Here is a 22,301-nt window from a genome sequence, read left to right as displayed (position 1 = left end):
GCGCTTCTCGCCCCCCCCCCCCCCCCCCCCCTCTCTGCCACCTGGTGTGACGCGCTTTTAAGGCGAATGCCTTTAGTGGCCCATCGTTCTCCGTCCGCGAAACCTCTGGCACTATGACATCATCACTGGCTTATTTGCTATAACCCATATACTGTTAGAAATTAGTATGTAATGGGTGATTAGTAATTAGACATTCTTTAGTATATAGTTAACATAAAATAAAAATTTTAAAAATACATAATGAATTTTTGGCGCACGGCTGCTGGCCTGAAAGACGCGAGTTCGATCCCGGCCACGGCGGTCGAATTTCGATGGAGGCCAAATTCTAGAGGCCCGTGTACTGTGCGATGTCAGTGCACGTTAAAGAGCCCCAGGCGGTCGAAATTCCCGGAGCTCTTCACTACGGCGTCCCTCATAGCCTGAGTCATTTGAGGACGTTAAACCCCCCTAAACCAAACCAAACCAAATATTGTTTTAAAAATAAAAATGAATACCTTGAAATAAAGGAAATAAAACAGAAAAATGAAAATTTGAAATATAAACAGAAATTAAAAATCATTTAAAAGTAAAATAAATAAAGACATAAAGTGAAAAATAATAAAAACGAAACTAGAAACCAAGAGGAAAAAATACAATGTCTACAGGCGCCGGGGAAAAAGACCCGTGTAATCGAGAGCTCTGTGCTTTCGCATTCCTGCACGCAAGCATGCTTAAGGGCCCACAGAACGTTTATACTTTTCACGTCATCTACGTTCTGCCTCTGGCCATGTAATTATTACACGTCATCCATATCGTCGCCATCTTCTTCCTTCGGTGCCCGTGCATTCCTTTCGGAAATTCGCCACGTCATTGGAACTTTTCTGTATTTTATTCCTGTCAACTCTTATAAGTGAGGAAGGCCTCCTTCCACGGGATTTTTGTTCTGAAGGAAGCTCCGCATTCTTCCTATTGTCTTATTACCGACGGTAAGCGGACTTTTGTGGTCATCCTCCAAACCGCACTCGACGTGCTTATCCAACAACATTGCAATTGTTTCCGACAAACCCGCGGCACACCACAGGCACAAAACACATACGTTGCCCCGAAATACGAAAAACTTCAAAACAGTGCAATCCTCCACACTGCATCATTATGAACACACTACCGCCAGACCAACACATCTAACTACTTGACCAAACAAGAGCAAAATTAAAATAAAACGCACTCTATGCCTAGTTCGCACTGTTGATACAATCGGCTTCAACATTGTCTTTGGTTTTATTATATTCCACCATAAATTTGTGGTATTGTACGGCCACACTCCGTTTCATAATACTACTGTTGCTCATATTGACATTAGATATTAAAGCGCTTGATGATCAGTTTCCACTTCAAATAGCCACCAATAGAGATAGATCTGAAATTTTTTTACAGCCCACGCCACAGCAAAAGCCTGTTTTTCAACCGTGAAGTAATTTCTTTCTGCGTTCGATAATCTTTTGCTGGCATAAAATATTGGATGTAACGTTGAAATCTCTTTTTTTAACGGTCCTAAAGCTCTGTCGGGTGCATCGGTGCAGGCAATAATCTCTTTCTGTAAGTTGGAGGGAGGACGCTGGCGCTGCCGAGGGGTGCGGACGTGTCTCACATGAGCTTCGCAAATTTTCGATGTCTCCGGCGGAATTAAAGGGCCTCAGAAAGAGACTCGCAATAAAGTTGCAGGATGTGTGGGATATTAAAGGACGCTGCTCCACATATATCCTGCCGCAAGATTTTTTTTAATGCGTTTTGTGCAAGACCAATTATATGCCGCAAAATTTTGAACTTCCGCATCTTCGGAATTTTCCCTCTCCTCTTGTCAATTCTCGCACGCCAAAACGGCGGCGCTCCTCCGCTGGCACCACCGAGTCGGCCCCTACGCTACCTCCGCCGGCTGCCGGCACGCGTGCAGTGGCCACGGGTGTGGTAGCTTCGGGACGTCCGAAAGAATTTGGCGCGGCGAACCGATAACCCCCGGCTGCTGACGTCACTTGCAAGACGTGACGTCTTGTGCCAGGTTTCGCATGAAAGCGCGGCATCGCGCGTCGCCGCGAGGTGCGAAATGGGATGAATGCGTTTGAACGCGTTCGCGGCAACTTAATCAGCAAGTGCAACCCTAAGATTTTGGGGGCTAGAAGAATAGGAAAGGAATCAAGATCGATTCTGCTGCTGTTTGAAGATGAGAAGGTAACCTAGTGCATCCACTACGTGAGCACCCCCCCCCCCCCCCCCACTTCTGTGCCAGTTACAGCGAAGAAGTACCAAGTCTCTGTCACGTGCGGCCAGCTCAGTCATCGCGCTAACGGGTGTCCAAATCCGGGAGAAGTCAGGTGTCGAGAATGCGGCATGGACAATTCGTCAAAAGACCACACGTGTGAATCTAAGTGCGCACTCTGTGCCAAGGGACATGAACTGAGCAGCTAGTGTCGTGAGATCTACAGGACTAAGTATTTGATCAACGACCGCCAATGGGAAAAGAAGAAGCAGGACAAGATCCATCACTGAATACATCCGATCGCAGAGCTGCTCTAGGATCACGGAGGATGAGGGCTACCATGGCCGCCCGGACTTCTTCCCAGTTCTCGCATCACGGGGCCGTTCCGGCTCCAAAGCAAGCTCCGGATCTAGGGCCAGGTCAAACTCCAGGGCAAGTTCTGACCCCGAGGGCGATCGCCATCAGCGTCTTCAGTCAAGAACAAGACGGCAATCGAGCAGACAGAGGTGAGCTCAGACTCCCAAAATAAGAACCACAAGGGGGCAGTGGAGTTATCCTAATTAAGGAAGATAGTACAGTCTTACAGACGCTGTAAAAAAAAACTCACTAAAAATACAGAACAATTACAGACAAAAAATTCTGAATTCAGAATGACAGGACATCGAACGTGAAAAACCTAAGCTAATACAGGACCCGAGGCCGGCGGTGAATAATTACGCTAAAACCATGACGGTAGAACCTTCGCTTCTCCCGCCTACAAAAAGCAAAACATGCAAAAACACGCAACCTGAGCTCACGTTAGCGGAGGTATATATGAAAAAGATTCTAAAACGAAATTCACACCGAAATTCTGCCCCTAGACCACAAAATTCAAGCACAAATTCAATCCATGATGGTATCCATTCAGGGGTTAACGGTGGAAACTCAAAGGCACTAATACGAGCTGCTGAGCATTAATTCGTGGCAGCTATCCGCAGAAAATAAGTCCGACGCAATTATGACAGCTGCTCAACAACTCCAAAATGGCCGGACAAACAAAAGATAATAGACATACGCTATGGTAGTAGACCTGTCGTGGGTATCGTCGCGTGCAAGTGATTCATTAACAGCTCTGGTAAGTAAAGACTGCCCAGACGTGGTTGCTCTTCAAGAAACTGAGCGGAAGACAAATTATCAGGATACCAGGCTCTAAGCGCCTTTGTCGTGAAGGCGGGCGTTACCACTCTCGTCAAAAGGAACATAGCGATAATTATGAACGACACGGGGATAAATCACGTAGACCATACTTTTATAGAACTCATCCACACTAAAAAAAACGCACACCAGCCTATTCGCACTGAACATATATATCAGTCCAAAACAAAGTAAGCTCCGTTTCGGATCTCTCCTTCAAATAACTCTACGCATCGCAGAAAAGCAAGCAGTGCTGGTAATGGGAGATCTGAACGCTCAACACGCTGCTTGGGGGCACCAAAGAGAACGCATCAAGGATAGAAAGCTCTGACTGGTTATGCAGCAAGAAAGATTCACCTTGCTCACGGACCCCCAAAGTCTAATAATTAGTACGGCAAATAACGCCAGCTTGCGCACGTCTCCCGGCCTGGCCTTCTTTAAAAACGTCAGCAAAGCAACCTACACTGACACCTAGGAAATGATAGGGAGCGATCACTTTATTCTGGAAACGGTAATTACCGCCGAACGGGGTAGACGAAGATCCCAGCCCCGATCGCTCGTCGAATGGGACGCTTTCGTTAAAACCGGTAAAAAAAGATGGCTATTATATAAAGAACACGTAGGAATTGGTTAATTAAAAAATCCTAAACGGATAGCCGCAAAGCAACTAAGACTATAGAAGAAGAGTCGGTATTGGAAAAGATAGACAGCCGCCTCTTTCACATCTCGGAAGCCAAAATCAGCATGAAAAAGAGGCTTAAAGACAGAAGTGGAATCGTAACCTTAGAAGAAGGATAGCAAGGCACAACAAAGAGATAGACGACTACGCGTTTCAGTTCTTTAGACAAAACTGGGAAACAATGTGGGACAAAATGGAAGGAAATATAGGTCTGCTAAGGACGTGGAGTCTACTGAGATACCTCCTAGTCTCCGACGGCTGCAAGAGGGCCCAGTGACCAAATCTGCAGGAGATTCAGCATAAATATGATGGTGCAGAGCAAGACCTTCTCCATAACATTAAGACCAAGTATATAGGAGGCACCGCCAAGGTGTCCCTCCCGAATTAAGACGGAACGCTCAACGCCCACTTGGAGGGGCCCATTAGCGAATCCGAAGAGCGAGCCGCACTCGCTAGACAATACAAAGTCGGCACCGGAACCAGATGGGGTGCGCAACAAAATACTCAGAAATCTAGACGATAAATCTAACCGCACTCACTGCCTTAATGCAGAAATGCTGGGAGGCGGGCCAAATCCCTAAAGAGTGGAGACGGCCAAGGTTGTCGTGATTCCGAAGCCTGAAAAACCCCTTTTGGTCGAGAATCCCAGACCTATATCCTAAACCTCAAGTACCGGAAAATTAATGAAGCACTTTGTGCAGACCCGTCTTAACAACTAAATGGAGGACAACCTCTAACCCAGCTCTAAGGTGGGTTTCAGGGCCCACCTCTCCAAGCAGGACTCAATGCTACAATTAAAGCATCAAAAACTATAGAAGCCGACACGCAGGACACGAAGGTCATCCTGGGTCTGAGCCTGGCGAGGGCCTTCGACAACGTCACGCACAAGGTGGTCCTAGACAAGCAAGGACGCTTAGAAGTAGGATAGAAAGCCTACAACTACGTCAGAAATTTCCTTTTCGATGCAGTTGCGCAAATTCACTTCGGGAGAATAAATCAGAAGACACAGGTCTAGGCAACAAGGGAAACCCACAGGGTTCTGTTCTGTCTCCGCTTCTATTCAACGTGACCATGATTGGAATCCCAGGCAAACTGCCGCGACAGAGAAGGTAAATCATTGCATGTATGCAAACCACATCACCACGTGGATGGCAAAAGGAAGTTATGGCCAACGGAGGTAACTCTCCAAACAGTCGTCCAAGAATTCAAAAATTATGTGAACTACACGGGACTCGGATGCTCCCCGCAAAATTCGGAAATGCTGCAATACCATCCAAAAAGCAGATTTAAACCAGATTCCCCACAAACCTCACTGAAACCTCAAGGACAGGATATTTGGAAAGTGGACATGATTGTAGTTCTAAGGCTACACATTTAGATCAACGATTTAAATGAGAACACAATCAGGTAATTTCATTTCTTCGTTTCTTCTTTCACTTCCTCGTTTATGCCTTTCCTTACGGCTTAGTTCGGGTGTCCACTGAGATATGTGAGACAGATACTGTGCCATTTCCTTTCCTTAATAATAATAATAATAATAATAAGTTTTGGGGGAACGGAAATGGCGCAGTATCTGTCTCATATATCATTGAACACCTGAACCGCGCCGTAAGTAAAGGGATAAAGGAGGGAGTGAAAGAAGAAAGGAAGAAAGACGTGCACTGACATCGCAGAGCACACGGGTGGTGCTGGTGGTGGTAGTGGTTTTATTAAAAATAATAGTAAAAAGGACGGAAAAGATTCTTGCTAGCCCCGGCATCTGCCATCGATACTGAAGCACCTGAGCTGGGGCAGCGGAAATAAAGGACAGCAGGCAGAATGGAGAAATGAAATGAAAGAGGTGAGGAGACCAGCACACGGGTGCCTTATCGTTTTTCCTCCATAAAAACGCAGCCGCCGCGGTCGAGTTCGAACCCGGGAACTCCGGATCAGTGGTCGAGTGCCCTAACCACTGAGCCACCGCGGCAGGTGTTTCCTTTCCTTAAAAACCACTTTTTATCTCTGCGGGCTGCAGAAATTGCGACTCATCCGTAGTGTCGCCAACAGGCGATGCAGAATGAAAGAAACAAATCTAATTTCTCAAGGGAGCGCTGGGGCTGCCCCATCTTCATAACCAAAAACAGAGCTTTTTGTAACACTTCATTTCATCTCAGAGTACTGTAGTTGTGTGTATTTGTCTTTACTATTTCTTTTCCCTTATATTCAGGCGAGTTTGTTTATTAACATTGTCATTTTTCAGGTCTGCTAACACGCGAGTGTTTGTTGCATTTTTGTTGTATTTTTTATATTGTAACAAGACTGCATTTGTAACATTATTCATTTCCTGCGCGAAAATCGCATGTGCTGTGAATTGTTCTCTTTTAAACATTCAACATTTCATGCATAACTGCTGCACAAACTGCCATGTAAAGGGGGTGGGGACCCAGTCAAGCTTGCCTTAGAGCAGCTTTTTGTCCCCACTCCCTGCATTTTTATTTGTACTAAAAATGCAAATAAAGATTGATTGATTGAATTGATTGAAACCCCACCGAAATGCTGCTAGAACAGGGTCTTCACAACACGCTGGACGAATTTATGGAAACCGTAAAAATCTCGCAGCACGAAATACTGTCGGAGATCGTCGTAGCTCGGGAGTTCCTAGAGAAACTGGGAACAAATTATGGAAATCAGCAAGGTCTAAAAGTAGATAAGCTTAAAAAAGAACATATATCCCGTCCAACATAGGGATCGCACAGAGAGACGGGCTGAAGCCCTGGGCAGAGGTTTTAAACACTATTCGAAAGAAGACGTGGCCTACGTGGACGCTGCTAACTGTGGGAACAGGTGAATGGTGATAGCGGCAGCTAGCGCCGAAATACATCTCAGAAGCGTGCCTCAATCACACCGGGCTGCCCAGAAATTGCAGAGCACGCTGTCACCGCGCTCGTGATCGCGGGCACGAATGCGGAAATTATAGTAGGCGAATCCAAGGTTGCAGTGACGAACTCCGGCAGAGGGAGGACCTACGCGTTGACGAACGGAATCCTGCGGACCGCAACAAATGATCTCAAATTTCAAGTAATCTGAACACCTTACACATGCATCCCTAGCTGGTATTGAAGCAGCCCACGAACTCTCTCGAGGTCTCGCTTTCCGAGCTGGATGTTGTATCGAGGGACTTCACAGATAAGGATCGTCTTGTGCGGTTACACAACACTACATACTCAGTAAGGCTAGATGCCCCCAAGCCTACAAAACATTGAGCAAAAGCCATGCCACCACATGACGTCACCTGCAAACGAACATATTTCCGAAGCCGGCTATGTGCAGCCTCTATTACCCGCGTCCGGATTCAAATCGCTGCAAGCTCTGTAAAAATAAAGCTTATCTTAGTCATATCCTCTAGGAATCCCTCTTGCCACTCCAAAGGGTCCCAAAATAAAGTAACTCGATTATTGGGAATTTTCACTACTCTGCTCAAGATCACAGATCCAACTAGAAGTCGTCCGACTGGCCGAAGCCGCCACCAAGATTCAAGACCTCTTAGCCGTCGTCTAGGCGGGAAGCCTAAAAGTCTCCCCTTTCGGTTGTACAACAAAAGTTTCGTAATCCAATCCAAATCTGAGTTTGAGCCAGCAGAATGTGTGGCTTTGCCATCTTTTACTTCACAGTCACAAATGCATCCTCCTGTTCAGCCGTCCAATTTACTCATTCTGGTGTCCTTTTTACTGAGCTCGATGGGTGATTCAGCATGCGAGCGTCACCAGGAATAAACTCGCTGTAGTTCCCTGTCTGTTCAATAAATTACTGCACTTCTTTCGTTGTTGTTGTTGCTTGAGCTGTCTGCATTTTGTCTATTATTTCATTTATTTCATTCTTCAGACATGACAGTTTCGCTAAACACACACACACACAAGACAGGGTACGGGAGGAGCGCAAACTTAAAGAGTACAGCATGTGACAATCAACAGCCCACCAAGGCCAGAACTTACATCGTCTTATCGAGGAAGGCTACCTCACTGTTGAACAGTGCAATCGATGCATCACTGACACATGCATCTCCTCTTTTCTTTATGAAACTTATGGAAGCCTTTATGGAAGCTTATTTCACTGGATGTTATAAATAGCAACTGCATAGGTAACATAGCAATGAAGGGCGTCAGGCAAGGTGACACGATTTCGCCAATGCAATTCACCGCATGTTTACAGGAGCTATTCCGAGGCCTGAATTGGGAACCGTTGGGAATACGAATAAGTGAAGAATACCTAAATAATCCGCGATTGGCTGATGGCATTGCCTTGATGAGTCACTGAGGACGTGAACTGCAAATTATTATCAATGAGTTAGACTGGCAGAGCATAACGCTGGTTCTAAAAATTAACATGCAGAAAACCCAAAGCAATGTTCAACAGTCTAGCAAGGAAACAGCAGTTCACAATTGAAAAGGAGGAGCTGGCAGTGGTAAATTAATACGTCTACTTAGGGCAGGTAGTGACAGCTGATCCGGATCAGGAGAGGGAAATAACTAGAAGGATATGAATGGGCTGGAGCGCATATGGCAGGTTCTCTCATATCATGGATGGCAGTCTACCTACACCCCTCAAGAGAAAAGTGTGCAGCAGCGGTATCTTACCGGTACTCATCTAAAGGGCAGAAACATGGAGGCTAACGAAAAGGGTCCAGCTTAAGTTAAGGACAACGCAGCGAGCCATGGAAAGAAAAATGATAGGTGTAACGTTAAGAGACCGGAAGCGGCAGAGTGAGTGAGGGATCACGGGTTAATGGCATCCTAGTCGAAATGAACAGAAAGAAATGGGCTTGGGCAAGGCATGTAATGCGAAGGGAAGACAACCGCTGGTCCTTAAGGGTAACGGATTGGATTCCAAGGGAAAGCAAGTGTAGCAGGGCGCGGCAGAAAGTTAGGTGTGCGGATGAGATTAAGTTTCCTGGCGATGAGCGGATGCAGCTGGCAACTAACAGGGTTAATTGAAGAGACATGGTAGAGGTCTGCCCTGCAATGGGCGTAGCCAGGCTGATGGTGATGATGATGATGATGATGCAGAGCTAATCAAAGCCTATAAGACGGAACAAGTTACCCACCTGTCGCGCACTTTTGTGGGACGCGTAATTCTGTTGAGGAGGTTTGTGCAACATTGCATTTATCGGTCGACATCACTAGTAGATTAGTTGAACCAGTAGCTAAGAACATGCTGCCAGGCAGACGCGACGCAACATGCGTGGCATGTATGGTCACTCGAAAGTAAGCCCTTTGTTAACGCCACAATCCTTCACGCCAGCTCAATACGCGAGGCAGAGGAAGTAGTTAACTCACTGGCCATCGGGGGGCCCCGCTCCAAAACTATTCAAAGGAAAGGAGCATAACTGGCCGACTGGGACAGTCTCGCTTTAAGCTACGTGGCGTAAGTGATAGATGTGCGCTGCACATTTTGGCTTCGACAATTCTGTGGTAGAAACGCGGCCTTCGGAATGTATTGTGTTCATTGGCGTTGGCGTTTACAACGTACTAGACTCCAATGCTTTTGAGAGATGAAGGGCGCTCGAATGGCTCCCTCGGTCAGTGGATGGATGCCTCATTCGCGCTTTGAGGTACGTGCAGGTGGTTTAGAGAGAGAGAGATGTGGGCTGCATGCGTTAACCCTAACAACGTTGTGGCAGACACGTAGCACTGCAACAATAGGCCACAGCGTTCATCGGGGGGACCAACCTCTCGCGATCAACCATTAATTTAACTGCAACTTGCAGGGTGTCAGAGTGGGTGCGCTGCCTATGCATTGCCCAGAACGCACTCAACGTTACAGACGCCAAGCCACGTCTAGTTGTCAGATACACCACAGCTTTCCCTCTCAAAACAGTGTCAGCAGCAGTTAAACCGCAGCTAATTTTTTTATTACCGTCACCTCTTGTATGTGGCAGTTGTAATTAGGAAAATAGATCAAGAACGAACGGATATCTATCGAGGTGGCAAGGACGCTAACAAAAGTGAAACAAAAATATTGGCGATTTGGCGCTTTTTGTAAATGCGTTATATGCACGATAGCAGTGTTTAGTCCCTTTGATGCCCTGTAAGGCTACGCAGAACTCTGTTGAGATTTCCGGTATGTCTTTTGAAGCCAAGTCGGAAAGGTACGAACTTTCGCTAACCATTTTCCGCTAAATGTTTACCATGCACAGTGGAATGATCGTCCTTGATTTTACGCGGCAAAGCTTTGAGCATGCTTTCCGTCTTTACCGGAACATTGAAAATTGGCCCTTTATTCCGTACTGGACAGAGTTGTACAGTTATACAGGAGTCGGCTAAACCTGCATGAATGGAATTAGGGGGAAGATCAGCCGTTGTGCTACTAGATTTAACGAAAGTAAATTTGTAGATTTTTGAGGGTATAGCAACCATTACTCGCAGAGTATGAAGGAGCCTTTTTTGTCTCGTGGCCACCTTAGAGATCGTGAGCACACCAAACCCACTTACATGCCTCACCTTGGAAAAGGTTTCCCTAACCCGCCAAACACGTTCGTAGTGACTGGGGTTAGGTCCCGCTTTTGCCGGAGTTGATAACACAGAGAACACGGAGAATGGATTGTCCCGGAAATCCTGGTTGAAGGTGTTTGTCGTGGCGACAGACGACGTGCTGCAGCTGTACGTCCGCTTTCGGCTTCCGTTGAGCTGCCTTAGCCAAGCAATCGAGTTCCAGTCGAAGGGCTTTCTGCTCTGTGGTTTCCGAAGCTTGTCGATCCTGTATTTCGGCAGCTCGTTGCGCGGGAGTCTTCGCCATTCGTTTTTCTTCGTAGGAAAGGGCATCCGCATGTAGTCGCTGCCCTCGTTCTTCGGCAGATTCAAGATGTCTCACGCGCTTATAGCATTTATGCCACAGCGATTCTGCTTGTCTTTTATTTTGGTTTGCATTCTGACCTGCTAGAGCAAAGCATCTGGATCGACATTAGAAGACCCGACGTGAAGCGAGTGCGAAGGATGTGCGAAGCAAGCGCGGGGGCAATGCGCTAAGGAAACATTCGCCCGCTGTGAAAGCCACACGTAGCGTGCGTCAGGCTAGGCAAGAAAAGCAAGATGGAATGGGCGATCGTATAATGAAGCCTGCGCTGCTGAAGCGTAGTCGTCGTTCTGCGGCAGAACACAGACGAAGGGGACCAGGCCAATAAGTTCACAAAAAAGAATCGACCCTTTTTTGCCACCCCCTTAGGCGGCTGGAGAGAACGAAGCGGTCAAAGAGCGGGCGCACGACTGAACACACAGGCCAGCTGTCTTGTCTTCGGTTTCCAGAAAAGGGGACAAAAAACCCTCGTTTACTGAACGGACTATTCTGTGCTTGTAGCGATGCATTCGAATTTATAATATACGAAACTTTATAAATTTTGTAGCATATATTCTTATTCGAATCGCTGGCTGCAGTTCTAATCTGATGCATTATGCGTGGGAAAGATATGTTGTGTCATGCGCCTGTGTCCACGGCGAATTTAGTTTCTGTGCGTCTTCCCATTTCTTTGTTAAGCCGGCGGTGCTCCAACGTGTTGATAGAATAAACAGTGTTTGTTACGTTCCCCCAGCATGTTGCCAGACGCGTTGCTGGTGGTCCCAGCGGCTAAGAAATGTTGACTCGTCAGAAAACACGACGAGCCGCCAATCGTCTAGGCCCCAACAAATGTGCTGGCGGGCAAACTGCAATCGCTCGTTTTTCTCTCTGGCTTATCCAGGGCCGTTGGCATCCAAAACGACTTTTTAGGCCAGATTGACTCAGCCGGCGGCGGACACCCATTCCCAGCTCCTTTTTGACGCCAGCGAGGCTAAGCGTTGCTTTGCAGCTGACTGCAGCAACTGTGGCAAGATCTTCTGGAGCCGTTACCGGCGGTCGTCCTGCTATTGGTGCGTCTCCTATGGGGTCTTCATCTCGGTGCGCACGTAGGCACCTCTGTACAGCCCACCGTGAACAGCCAATTTCTCTAGCTATTTGCGTTTGCGATCGTTTAGCCATTGGTAACAGAGCTATAAACCTAAACCTAGCGTCAAATTCAAGGGTTTGCACGGCCTTCGCATGCAGGAAAAAAAACTACAGTGTTGGAATGCCGCTCAGCATATTACCAAGAATCAATCTTTGATTCTGTCTTCGTTCCTTTCTTAATTTTTTCGTTTATAGCCGCCAGCACACGGCCGTATCACTTCGTTGTCGACCTAAAAATCCAGCAGAGCAGTCTTCAGAAGCGATGATGACTCGACGCTTTCTCCAGGTTGTTCGAGTAATCGTAATTGCTTGACTCGTATGTTTGAAGTTAAGCGCCTCGTTGAAATATCAGCGCCAGAGACCGGGCATGGTACTATCAGTTTGTGGCGACGGCAGCCAGAGAGACAGCAGAAATGGGCTTCTAAACTAAACTATTTATAGTGTTGACTAGCGCCCAAACGAACTAAAATGACTCGGCGGTGGCAATAGGTAACAAGCGTGCTCGGCGCTCGTCGCAGCCTTGATCGCAGACAAAACGATGAGATGCCTGCCGGCAGCATTTAGTATGGGCAATTAAGCATTTCAAAGTTTTGCAGCAGTGAGGACTGCCGGCAACCGCCAAGTGCCGCTGTTGGTAATGTCAAAGCTTAGTTGTTCATTTCGTGGTTGGCGCAAGTCAGTAGCCCTCCGCTATGGCTCGCGGGTTGGAGCGCTCGGCTACTGAGCCGAATTACCCGGGATCGAACCCGACTGCGTTTCGATGGAGGCGAAACGCAAAAGGCGCCCACGTGCTGCGCTATGTCAGTGCACGTTAAAGACCCCCAGGTGGTCAAAATTATTCCGGAGCCCTACGGCACCTCTCTCTCTTAGTTCACTTCCATTATTCCTTCCTTACGGCGCGTTTCACGTGTCTACCCAGATATGTGGGACAGTTACTGCACTATTTCCATTCCTCAAAAATAATAATAATAATTGGTTTTGGGGGAAAGGAAACGGCGCAGTATCTGTCTCATATACCGTAGGACGCCTGAACCGCGCCGTAAGCGAAGGAATAAAGGAGGGAGTGAAAGAGGAAAGGAAGAAAGAGGTGCCGTAGTGGTGTGCTCCGGAATAATTTCGACCGCCTGGGGATCTCTAACGTGCACTGACATCGCACAGCATACGGGCGCCTTAGCGTTTTGCCTCCATAAAAACGCAGCCACCGCGGTCGGGTTCAAACCCGGCAACTCCGTATCAGTAGCCGAGCGCCCTAACCACTGAGCCTCCATGGCGGGTAAGTTTCAATTTCGAGTCAAGTCAGTGCGTTTGGAACTTGCTGTCTCCAAACACAGTGGAAAGTCGATCGGCCGAGTCATTCTGCAGCGCGCTAAAGAAAAACATAGGTATGTAAATCTGTTATTGGAAACAGATGAAGTATAACCTGTTTAATTTATTTGTTGTGATTTTCGCTATCACAGCGATGGTCTACAATTAGCATTCATGTGCCTACATTTTTTTTCTACTTTTTCATGCGAAAACTGTGCTAAAAATTTTTTGCAGTGCTTTTTATGCTGTGTTATGTTTGTTTCTATCTTATTTCCCACTCCTGCCTAAGGCCTCAAGTAAGGCTGGCAGTATCTTCGAAATAAATAAATAAATAATAAATAAAAGATACTTTCTTCGACCCGCACAGAGCCTGTTCCACCGACACGCTGGCTGAGTGGTTATGGAGCTTGGCTGCTGACCCGAAAGACGCGGGTTACTGTTGCTGGCCGGAAAAATGAAAAGTAAAGTGCGCATGCCTGCCCACTGGCTGAAGTTGAGCCACAATCGTTACCCCGTGCTGAAAGTAGGAGAGTTGAAAGATAGGATAGAAATGACGCGCGCTATAATGTACCAGGCCGATCCCGGAGGCAGTGCAATGACGGGCCAATCTGTGGCAGAGGTCAAGTAAGCTTCAAGCACTCCGCTATATTTCCAAAATTAAGTTTAATATCTTGGGTTCAAATGGGATCCGTATCAGATATCAAATCAAATCGATCCCGGCCCTGGTGGTCGAATTTCGATGGATGCGAAATTCTAGACGCCCGTGTATTGTGCGATTTCAGTGCACGTTAAAAATCACCAGGTGGTCGAAATTATTCCGGAGCCCTCCACTACGGCGCCTCTTCCTTCCTTACTTCTTTCAATCCCTTCTTATCCCTTTCTTACTGCGCGGTTCGGGTGTCTACCGAGATATGTGAGACAGCTGCTAGGCCATTTTCTTTCCTCAAAACCAATTTTCACTTTTAGTTGAAGTCAGTACTTCCCCGATTAAAACAGCAACTTTCATTGACCCGCACACAGCCTGTTCAGCCGCCGCGGTGGTTCAGTTTTTATGGAGCTCTGCTGCTTACCCGAAAAACGCGGGTTCGAGCCCGGCCACGATGTTGGAATTTCTATGGATGCAAAATTCTAGAGGACCGTGCATTGTGCGATGTCAGTACACGTTAAAGATCCCCAGATGGTTGAAATTATTCCGGAGCTCTCCACTATGGCACCTCTTTCTTCCTTTCTTCTTTCACTCCTTCCTTTATTCCTTCCTTACGGCGTGGTTCGGGTGTCCACCGAGATATGCGAGACAGCTATTGCGCAATTTTCTTACCTCTAAAACCACTTTTAAAGTTCCCGGGTTCGAACCCGACCGCGGCGGCTGCGTTTTTATGGAGGAAAAACGCTAAGGCGCCCGTGTGCTGTGCGATGTCAGTGCACATTAAAGATCCCCAGGTGGTCGAAATTATTCCGGAGCCCTCCACTACGGCACCTCTTCTTCCTTTCTTCTTTCACTCCCTCCTTTATCCCTTCCCTTACGGCGCGGTTCAGATGTCCAACGATATATGAGACAGATACTGCGCCATTTCCTTTCCCAAAAACCAATTAATATTATTAATTATTAATAAATTTCATTTCAAGTCCGTACTTTACTTAAAACAAACTACTTTCATCGACTCGCACACAGCCTGTTCAGCCGCCGTGGTGGTTCAGTGGTTATGGACCTCGGCTGCTGACAAGAAAGACGCGGGTTCGAACCCAGCGCCGGTGGTGGAATTTCGACGGATGCGAAATTCTAGTGGCCCGTGTATTGTGCAATTCCAGTGCACGTTAAAGATCACCAAGTGGTCGAATTTATTCCGAAGGCATCCACTATGGCACCTCTTTCTTTTTCTTCTTTCATTTGCTCATTTACCCCTTCCTTACGGGGCGGTTCGTGTGTCCGCCGAGATATGCGAGACAGCTACTGCGCCATTCTCTTACCTCGAAAATCAATTTTAAATTTCGTTTGAAGTTGGTACTTCCTTCCTTAAAAGAAGCTACTTTCATCGACCCGCACACATCCTGTTAAGCCACTGCGGTGGTTCAGTTTTTATGGAGCTCGGCTGCTGACCAGGAAGACGCGGATTCGAACCCAGTGCCGTTAGTGGGATTTCGACAGATGCGAAATTCTAGAAGCCCGTGTATTGTGCGATGTCAGTGCATGTTAAAGATCCCGAGGTGGTTGAACTTATTCTGAAGGCTTCCACTACGGCACCACTTTCTTCCTTTCTTCTTTCACTCAATCCTTTATCCCTTCCTTACGGCTTGGTTTGGGTGTCTGCCGAGATATGTGAGACAGCTACTGCGCCGTTTTCGTACTTCAAAACCAGTTTTCAATGTCAGTTCAAGTCAGTACCACCCCCATTACCTGCCTGAGCCGCTTCTCTTGCAATGTCATTTGTGCCTCAATTAGCTATTCAGGGGTGTTGTGGACCCCAAGAAACAGAAGACACACAAGGGGCTCTAGATTTTGCGAAGCTTAAGCATACAGGGCGAGGACCCTTCAGGCCAGGTGATTCTACCAACAGAGATGCGCGAGTGCATTCGGGTAAAACCTATCTCCAAGAACACGAAAACCAGAGGAGCGCCAAGGCAAAGACTTAAGCAAACAGTGTCGAGGGGACGACAGTGCCGTGTATGTTGACGCGGAACGTTATCACATTACAGACAAAAACGCTTTCGCTGTGAGCGCGGTGAGCATCTCCCGCAGGGCAGCGGCTATGGTTGTCACGGCCCAAGTGGAAGACGCCGAAGAGGCTTCAATAGCACTAGGGATCATTCAGGAAGGCACCAGCACAATTCTCAGTTACTCCAATACGGAACAGCATCCGCGCTCCCCATTTTAGTTATCCGTGACACTTAAAACGATACCACGTTGGACGAGGACCGTAGAATGCTGACAGTCATAAACAAAGACAAGAGTTTTTTTTGTTACAATCGGTTACCGTTCGGCATCGCGTCACCGCTACCCATATTTCAACAAAAGATTGAATGATAGCATACAAGAAAGGCGATGACTCGAATTTGCAGGTAGTGCAGCAGCGTTTCAGTGAAAGTGGCATCAAGCTTCAAGGCGATTCAGCGAGAGCGATAAAGGCACCGCATCCAAGCAGGCTGACAGCAACCCGGTGGAAAATGATTTTAATGCAGTTGAGCTAGCCCATTCGCCTCAAAACGTACCAGAACTGCGTACTTTCCTTGGTTTAATTACCTTCTACAGGTTTCTGCTGAACATGTCTATGCTACTAGCCTCCTTGTACAAGGTAAGTGATATGGGGTTAGAAGAGAAGGCAGCATTCCAACGTGTCAAAAGCTGTTTGTGCGCAGCGCTCATCCTGAAGCACTTTAAAGTCGTTAAAATGCGGCCTTCAGCCGCATTTTTAATCTGAAATTTAATGCCCCAGAAAGTTCGCTCTCCTCACGCATTAGAGACGTATTCAATTACATTAAATTCAGTTTATTTTAACAGAATTTTATAAGCATATCTGGGCTAAAATCTTCAATGCGACGCTTCACCACGTGATATCGACGCCATACATTTTCATCGCTCTAACGGTGAAAATAGGCCAATTGGATTTCGCTCCGGGGCCTGAAATACGCGATAATAATCAATGAGTTAACGGCATTGGTCGCTAACAAAATTTTGGCTGCGGAACTGTTGTGTTTTTTTAAAGCATCCGTAAAAGACAGAGAAATGACTACTGCCACTCCGTCGCGCATAGACATGCACGCCTTCAAGCATGTGTGTCCAATCCAGGTATCAACAAAGTATACGGTACCATTAGCTATGTCGCAGTGAAATGCCCGATGAATGTTACACATACAGTTTTGTTGCTTGGCTTTAACGTCGTAAGAGTCTGCACGCAACTCACCGTGAAGCTGAGCGCGCCCTCAAGAGAAACAGAATCTGCAAGCTTATGTCTGTCCGAACCAAGCAACGGCTAAGCTTTGCACTTACGCGCATGTACAACGTGGCCGGAAGAAGGAATTTCGCAGAGCTGCCGGACGGAAATAGACCGATCACGTTCATGGTGACCACGTCGATGAGTGTCACATCCCGGGACAAACGCGGGTCCACCAAAAGCATGAAGGCGACGAGCTGCAGGGCGACACTGAATGTCTCAAGCTCTGGGAACTTATCTGGAGCACCGCCACTGCGACCGATAAGCACACGCCTCCGGCAGCTTCGCTCACCCATGGGCATGGGGCGCCTCCTGAGCACGGTTGGAAGAAAGTATTCACATCGACCATAAATTTTACAACCGTGGGTAGGAAGAGAAGCTAACGACACTCTAAAAATGCGGCTGAAGGCCACTGCCGCCTGTTCAGGATTTATCTGAAATTTAATGCCCCAGACAGTTCGCAGCCCTCATGCATGAGAGGTATTCAATTTGATTAAATTCAGTTTATGTTAACAGAATAGACCCTTTAGAAAATTCAGTCTGGCAACTTGGCAGGCATCATCATCAGCAACTTCCGTCAGCGCTGTGGCCATATTTTGGGCACCTAGAACACGCGCAGGTGCTCTGCTCAGCATTTGCAAGAGTTCAACCTTGTTGCGTCTACAATACTTTGGTTCCATTTGTGAAAGCGACTACGGAAAATCTGCAGTGGTCGAAGGACCTGACCATCATCCCGGGCGGATTTTCGGAAAAGCTTTTGGACTCCTATTGTGATGACCACGGTGTGCGCGGTCTGTCCGGCCGCACCTCTCAGCGAAGCTACAAGCTGGTATGCGAGACTTCCTGCGATCCGTCGACAGTGCGCGTTGCCGTCTCATCCTGCAGGTATGGTATTAGTGCCTCTCTTGCGGACTTGGAAAAATTCGCGTTCACGGTGCTTCTGCTGCGTCCGTGCATACCACTGAAGTGTGTCGGCGCTGCACGTAAGTAGCAGAGAACGCGTTTAAATTTAGTTGCTAACCGCAGCATATATGTCTCCTCACTAGGAACAATATAAGGGTAGCGTGTTCAACAACTTTTAATGCACAGACTTGAACTCGGGCGTCATGTTGGGCGAAAATGCGATACGAACGCGACCTCGTACATTATGTTGTCTGAAGCCGTGTTGATGTGTGCACGCTGGTCTACAGAGCTCAGGATCGGTGTGCTACACAAGTAACCAGAAATCTTAACGCAGCTGCTTTGTGTGAGAACTGCACTTTTTTATGCTTTGTTTGGCTATGCTGCAGCGGTTGCGTGCTGCGATCACCCCTGAAAACGCCTGCTTTTAAATTTCTCATTTCTAGCTTCGCGGGCCTCAGTTCGGGCGCTCTAGACAAGCCTGCGTCTGTACAGTGTTCTGCGGCAATGACTGAAGCGTGCTGCGTGGGCTGCTCTGTGTTCTCTTGGAACAAGCGCGTAGAGAAAGCAAGGGGGAAGCGACGCGACACTCCGGTGCCGTGTGTTCGGTAACTCAAGACGCCTCGCCCATTTGCGCCGCTCGTCGGTCACGGGAGGCGCGCTGCAGCATAAACCTCTAGCCGCTTTGCCCTTTGAGATATATATCTCTCTCTTTTTGACTCCGCACATCCTTCAGAATTAGTTTTCCTTGGTCGAGAATCAAGTCTGTGGTGAACCTGCACACTCAGAGCATGCTTCATGCTGTCTGGCGAACGAGGCTTTCGCTACAAACGTATACTCATGTTGCTGCCATACAAGAGTAGCAGGATCGTAATGCAGTTTCAAGCGAATGTAATTGTTTGTCATGTCTATAGCTCACCAAATAGGTTGCATGGAGCTATAATGGAAAGTGTACAAAAAGCTGCTATCAGTATGCAGTGGTCAAAAATTCCTCTAAATGGTTGACATGAAATTTTTCCTTTTTTTTGCAGGCCTGATGAGGTGTATATCAAGTGCACTTGTTTTCGGAGCCAGAAGAAGGCATCAAAGCCTTATGAGGTGTGTTTTACTTTAAAAAGCTGTGGATCAGTGGCGTCTGCAAGATGCGATTGCCCAGTTGGTGCTTGTGGAGTTTGTAGCCATAGTGTTGCTGCATTAAAGCTAGTGTCGCTACTTAAGAGCAATGGCTATAAGGAACCTCCACCAAAGGTAGCGTGCACCGAGCTGCCGCAGCAGTGGAGGCGCCCTCGTAGCAGCCAACTTGCACCGCTACCTTTGCAGTTTGTGGACTGGAGGAGTGTGCGACAAGGTGACCTCTCAAAGCAGATCAGCACCAGGTTTTATGACACAAGACAGCACGCCCAGCCTTTTGAGGACCTTTCTTCAAGAATAAGGACACTTGGGGAAAGCATTGGTGAACTTTGTCCTTCGCCATTTTCAAGACACCTTGAAAGCACTGAACTTGTTGAAACGACTTCAAAAATTGGGCCAACACCAGTTGGCAGTCCTTTGCAGTATTTAATGGCTCTCGTGCCACATGGATTTGAAGTTCATGTGACACCAGGAATAGTGTGCACAAATGCTGGCACTGCAGAAATGCCGACTACACCACAATTGTTTGAGTAGTGTCGCAAGTGGCATCTACAAGATCGGGATTTCTCTGCCGCTGAAGCAGCCATCCTTAAGGTATGTGCCCGTTTTACCTGGAGGCTGGATATTACCGACTAAATGGCCTGCTGATCCACTTCGTGCATGACTCAATGAGACCAAGTACGCTCTAGGTGGCATTCCCTCAATGTCATCGCAAGAAGTGGCAGATGGAAGGCAGTTAACAATGACTTAATTGGAGTGGCCGTGGCGCAATGAAAATTGGTCGACACCATTGTCTTGTGTGCGTAGGGGGAGGGGTTCATTTGAGGGGAAGTGCCGTTTTTTTTCTTGAGTTGTATCCGACTATAGTGTGGCTTCCGTGTCGTGCTGTTTCTTTCATACCTTCCATGTTGAAAACCTAGCTTCCCCAAACCGCACAGCAGTCTGTTTCGTAACTGCTGAAAGAAATAAAAATAGATGGTAACCCATGAATGACAAAAAAGCACACAAAAGCAACTAGCAGCTGGTAGTTTATGTAGCAGGTGTCCATTATAACGATTTCATTATTTCCGTTGAAGAGCAGTAACCTTCACTTCAAGCATCATTATAGTCACTCAGATATTGAACGAATTGTTTACACAGGCTACTGCCTCGGTGGTGTTTAGTTGTGATTGCTAGACCACTTTGCGCAATATGGGCCTGAAAAAGTCCCTTTTTTGGGAGAAATGTTTAATCTATCTACACAAAGTGGTAGAGCCATAGCAAACAGCACTGCCAATATAATATACTTTAAAAGTGTTAGATGTTGGACTAGTTGGATTTGGGACAAATTATACATATTTTTAGCGCAACCAGGACAGGGGCACAAAGAACAGAGACAAACACGACCGCTCGTGTTTGTTTCTGTTCTTTGCGTCCCTGTCCTGGTTGCACTAAAAATATGCATAATTTGGGAATATAAGTAAGTCTGAGTGAGAGGTTACACAGCTGAACAACTGTCATATCAGTAACTACCTGAAATATGTTTTCTTTCCAGGGTTTGCAAGTATCCAGCCAGGAGGCCATCGATCTCGAAAAGAACACGAGGCAGCAGTCTGGCAGCGAGATGTGGAAGAGAGCCCGCGTCCATTGATTGACTGCTTCATCATTTGGGGTTGTGGTCAAGCGCCCTACGTGGACAGAGAAAGGCCTGCAGAACCTGACTGCAGACAAAGACCTTTCCCGTGTCAGGGCTGTTCAGTAAGTGAGGTCTTATTTTACTAACTACGGACAATGAATTTCAAACAACACATGGCGCCATGGATAGTGCTGTGAAGCCTCATATGTGCACGTCGAATAGCTCAACAGGTGACCACAAGCGGTAAATTAATTCACTATTTGAAAGACCAAAGGTCAAAATTTTTCTCTTCAGAAAAATGAAGAAGGAATACCAACAAGTGCGGAGCATATGACATGGCATGCAGAACGTTGCCTGGAGAGCTCACCATAATTTCAGCAAAATATGTGGACGTCTGAAAAAAAGAAAACGTTGCCTTTATAGACCTCCTCAAAAAGAGGCCAAATTGTGTCACCACATTTGCTTCCTTGCTGTGGATATGCACCAAGTCAGGTTCAGAACATCATGTGTTCTTTCCTTTATCTTCATTTTTTGATTAGCCGACTGCCCTACAATACAATGCGAACGGTTATTTATTTGCTGTAGACCAGGCAAGCACACCCAACTCTGCTCTAGGTGAAAGTTCCTCTTGAGATGAAAGTACCTGTCTTTTTTATGCTGTTAATGCAGGTACGGCATTACGAATGAGCAGCCGGCTGTGCAGCGGTACGTGGCTGTGATGAAAGCCTGGGGCCATGATGTCGAGGCCTTTCGGAGCGGATTGGTCGCGGACCCTACGTGTCCATGGCTGGGAGCTTAACCGGACAGGCTACTCTTCGACCGGTGCGAAATTCCTTCACATGGCCTTCTTGAGGTGAAGTGCCCATACAGTTTGAAGGGAAAAACTCCCGACGATATGGGGGATGGGCACTGCCTCAAGAAGGACAGCATGGGTGTGTTTAGGCTGGACCATGGCCATGAGTATTACTATCAGGTCCTTGGCCAGGTGGATTTATCTGGTTTATCCTGGACCGATTTTGTTGTTTTTTCTGATCAGTTCCTGATCATTGACCGCGCAGTTTTCTGCTGAAGATTGGGCTGTTGCAAGACAGAAACTCGAAAATATTTTTTTTTCTGTGGAGTTGCCATATATGGCCTCGAAACGCCCTTAAAGATGCACTAAAGAGAAATCTGAACTCGCCTTTTCCCCGCAGGAACTCTGTCTACACGTTCCGGGCATTCTTACAAAATTCGAATTATTATCCTGTGCGGCCGATTGCCCTAATTAAATCGGATGAAACGTCCTGGCTCCCGCCTTTTTTGAACTGAACGCGGTAGGTAGGCGGAGTCAACCAACTCGTGGAGTGCCTTTAAGCCAGTCCAGTGGTGGCTGCGCTTTATTTA

At 47.2% G+C, this 22,301-nt stretch overlaps 1 long non-coding RNA gene across 1 annotated transcript; it reads left to right on the top strand.

Moving 5' to 3' along the window:
• Positions 1-2,325: 2,325 nt before the first annotated feature.
• LOC144132409 (uncharacterized) lies at positions 2,326-22,157 on the top strand. The gene is made up of 6 exons (XR_013314802.1): positions 2,326-2,739; positions 11,794-11,962; positions 19,204-19,270; positions 19,493-19,897; positions 20,838-21,040; positions 21,588-22,157. It is a non-coding gene; the product is annotated as an uncharacterized LOC144132409 (long non-coding RNA).
• Positions 22,158-22,301: the final 144 nt, after the last annotated feature.

The sequence above is a fragment of the Amblyomma americanum genome, chromosome 5 (genome assembly GCF_052857255.1).
Source record: "Amblyomma americanum isolate KBUSLIRL-KWMA chromosome 5, ASM5285725v1, whole genome shotgun sequence".
Classification (NCBI taxonomy): domain Eukaryota; kingdom Metazoa; phylum Arthropoda; class Arachnida; order Ixodida; family Ixodidae; genus Amblyomma; species Amblyomma americanum.
Note: the sequence above shows the minus strand (reverse complement) of the source record. Positions and strands in the feature narration are given on the sequence as shown.